This window comes from Colobus angolensis, unplaced genomic scaffold (assembly GCF_000951035.1).
Source record: "Colobus angolensis palliatus isolate OR3802 unplaced genomic scaffold, Cang.pa_1.0 Scaffold204, whole genome shotgun sequence".
Lineage (NCBI taxonomy): Eukaryota > Metazoa > Chordata > Mammalia > Primates > Cercopithecidae > Colobus > Colobus angolensis.
Window position 1 is genome coordinate 4738114 of NW_012115200.1, and position 3865 is coordinate 4741978.

Genomic DNA, 3865 nt, shown 5'->3' on the forward strand with positions numbered 1-3865 from the left:
AGCCAGTGTGGGCCCGGCCGTGACGCGGGGCTCAGGTGCACGGGAGAAAGTAAGTCACCCGCGCGGCTCCGGGGCTGGGTCCGGGCAGGGAGGCTGGGGCTGTGGGCTTAACCACCTCCAAAAGGCTTCACCTCTTAATACTGTTGCTTTTTGGATTCTGTCTCAGCATGAATTTTGGAGGAACATGAACATTCAAACTGTAACTAGGTCTATTTTGTCTGATATTTGTATAGCCACTTCAGCTCTGTTTTGGTGACTATGTGCATGTATATCTTTTCCAAACTTTCACTTTTAACCTAATGGTCTTTTGATCTGAAGTGAATTTATGAAGAGAGCACATTTTAAAACAATTTTTAAAAACAATCCATTTTGTCCCTTCCTGCCTTTTATTTAGATGGTTTAATCCCTTTACATTTAAAGTAATTACCAATAAGGAGTATTCACTTCTGCTATTTTTCTATTTGTTTCCTACATGTCTTATTTTTTTTGTTCCTCAATTCCTCCATTACTGCCTTCTTTTGCATTTAATTGACATTTATAGTGTACCATTTTCATTCCCTTCCCATTCTGTTTTTTTTTTATTTTTTGGTGTATTTCTTAGTTTTCTCTCTAGTGGTTCTCCTGGAGATCATAAGAAATATTTTAAATTTACAAACCTCTGGTTTGCACTAAAACCAACTTAGTTTCAATAGTATACAAAATCTCTTCTCTTATATTGTTATTGTCACTAATTCATCTTTACACATTGTTTGTCTGTTAACATAAATGTATAATTTTGTTTCATGCCTATTTTTTTAAAGCATGTACGAACAAACAAAGGTATAACAAACCCCAAATACAATACTGTTGGCCTTTATATTTTCCTATGTAATTATCCTTATCAGTGTTATTAGATTAATCATCAGGCTTTGATTTACTGTTTAGTGCCTTTATTTCAGCCTGAATTAAACCCTTTAGCATTCCTTGTAGGACAAGTCTACTAGCAATGAATTTCCTCAGCTTTTGTTTAAAGTTCTACTTCATTTTAAAGGATAGTTTTGCTAGATACAGAATTTTGGAGTGACCAGGTTTTCCTTTCAGCACTTTAAATGTACTACTCCAACTGCTTTCTGGCTTCCATGGTTTCTGCTGAGAAATCAACTGTTGGTCTTATTGAGGATCCCTTGTACATGACGAGTCGCTTCTCTCTTGCTACTTTCAAGATTCTTCTCTTTATATTTGTCTTTTGAGAGTTTGATTTTAATGTGTCTCAGTGCAGATATTTTTAAGTATAACCTACTTGAAGTTTGTTGAGCTTCTTGGATGCAGACTTATATCTTTCATCAAACTTGGAATTTTTTTTACCATTATTTCTTCAAATATTTTTTCTTTTACTTTCTCCTCTCTCTCTTAAAAAAATTTTTTTTTTTGTTATTCTGTGGAAGAGCCAGTGTTCTCTCTTTCTGTGACTCTGATTATGCATCTCTTAGTATCCTTAATGGTGTCCCACAGGTCTTTTGGGATCTATTGATTTTTCTTTATTCTTTTTTCTTTCTGCTCCTCAGACTAGATAATCTGAATTGACTCATATTCAAGTTCATAGATTCTATCTTTTGCTAGCTCAAGGGATCTGCTGTTGAACCTTTTAGTGAATTTTTCATTTGTTATTGAACTTTTTTAAGCTACAGAAAAATCTACTCAATTCCTTTTTATAATTTATGTATTTTTATCAACATTCCTTATTTGGTAAGATATCATCATCCTGGTTTCCTATAGCTTTTTGAACATATTTAAGACAGTGTATTTAAAGTATTTGTCTAGTGAGTCTAATGACTTAGCATCCTCAAGGATAATTTCTATTTCCCTTTTCCCCCTATAAACGTGTCATAATTTATGGTTACTTTGCATGTCTCATCTTTTTTGTTGGAAACTGGACATTTTGAATTATTATACTGTGGCAACTCTAGAAATCACATTTTTCTCTATCACCAGGGTTGATTGTTGCTGATTTTTTTTTTTCTTTGAGATGAAGTCTCGCTGTTTCATCTAGGCTAGAGTGTGGTAGTGTGATCTTGGCTAACTGCAACCTCCACCCCCTATGTTCAAGCAGTTCTCCTGCCTCTGCCTCCCGAGTAGCTGGAATTACAGGCACCCACCACTAATTTTTGTATTAGTAATTAGTAATAATTTTGTGCCTGGCTAATTTTTGTATTTTTAGTAGAGACAGGGTTTCACCATCCTGGCCAGGCTGGTATTGAACTCCTGACCTCATGATCCACCCGTCTTGGCCTCCCAAAGGGCTGGGATGACAGGCATGAGCTACTGGGCCCGGCCCTGTTTAATGGCTTTTCTAAACTCCTTTTGTAAAGACTCTTTGTTGCATGTGACCACTAGGGTCTCTTTTCTGTTGGTTAGTGGGGTTAGTGATTAGACGTGTTTCCTTAAATGCTCATAGTAAAAAACAGACAAATAAGCACTCCCGACTCTTCCAGTCTTGGCATGTTAGCTCTTTGTTGGGGCATACCGTCAATACTAAGGCATTATTCTTCACTCATTCCTTATGCAGAACCAAATTTGCCACTTCTTTCTTCCTTAAGTGTTTTCAAGTTGTTCCCAGATACTAGAATTCCAAAAAAGTTGGTTATGAGTTTTACCACCTAGTCATTACATTAGAGGGACATGGAGCTTTGGGGTTCCTTACTCTGCCACGTATACTGTTGTTGCTACTTACCCTCAGGCATTTCCTCTGAAGTGCAGGGTGCAGGGTATGTTTAACTAGGCTCACACCAGGAACCCGGTGCAGCAGCACGTGTGGGGCCTGGGGAGTGGGGCCAGGGGTGCTGCCCCCTTTCCCAGAGCTCTGGCTGGCAATGAGAAGCAGGATCTGAGAGGGTGTGTGGAGCCCTGTCTTGGTGCTCACTTCCTGCTTATTGGAGACAACATTCAGCAGCTTCACCTTTATTAGCGTTCCCCTGTGTTGGATGCATTCCAGAGCATTGACAAAGTATATTTCCATAGTTTTCCCAACTTAATCACTGCCTAAGTGAACGGATGATGCCCTTCACTTTTTGATTTCTCAGGCAATATCGGTGACGTCACTCGCCAAAGCTGTTTTCATGCCCTCAGTCTGTTCCCCCAAGTACTGGACTGTGTAACCAGGCTCAGGCTCACATGAAGGAAGGTGCAGACAGTGTCTGCCATGTGCGAGCCACACTGACTCCTCCTCTCCCCCAGAGTTCAGGCTGGTCAATGGCAGCAGCAGCTGTGAAGGCCGCGTGGAGCTCCAGGTGCAGGGGTCCTGGGCGCCCCTCTGTGCCACCCACTGGGACATAGCAGATGCCACCGTCCTCTGCCACCAGCTCAACTGCGGCAACGCGGTGGCTGCACCTCGAGGAGGCCATTTTGGGGACGGGGACGCTGCCATCTGGCCTGATGCGTTTCACTGTGAGGGGACAGAACCCTACTTGTGGAATTGCCCAGTAAGCACCCTGGGGGCCCCGGTCTGTGCCCCGGGAAACTCAGCCTCCGCGGTCTGCTCAGGTGGGTGCAGCCAGGGCTGTGGAGGAGGAGGGTGAGTGAGAGGCATGGACAGAGGGTGCGGAGAGGGAGGGGCCCTGCTGTGGGGTGGTTCCGGGCCCCTCCCGCTGACACCCTGGGTCCCCTGTGCGTCCCCATCCCCAGGTCTGCCCCACGCCCTGCGGCTGAGGGAAGGACAGAGCCGCTGTGATGGCCGCGTGGAGGTCTCCCTGGAGGGCGTGTGGGGCCGCGTCCTGGACGATGCCTGGGACCTGCGCGGCGCGGACGTGGTGTGCCGGCAGCTCGGGTGCGGAGCGGCCAAACAAGCCTATGACGCACCTGCCCCCAGCCGCGGATCCATCCAGGTGTC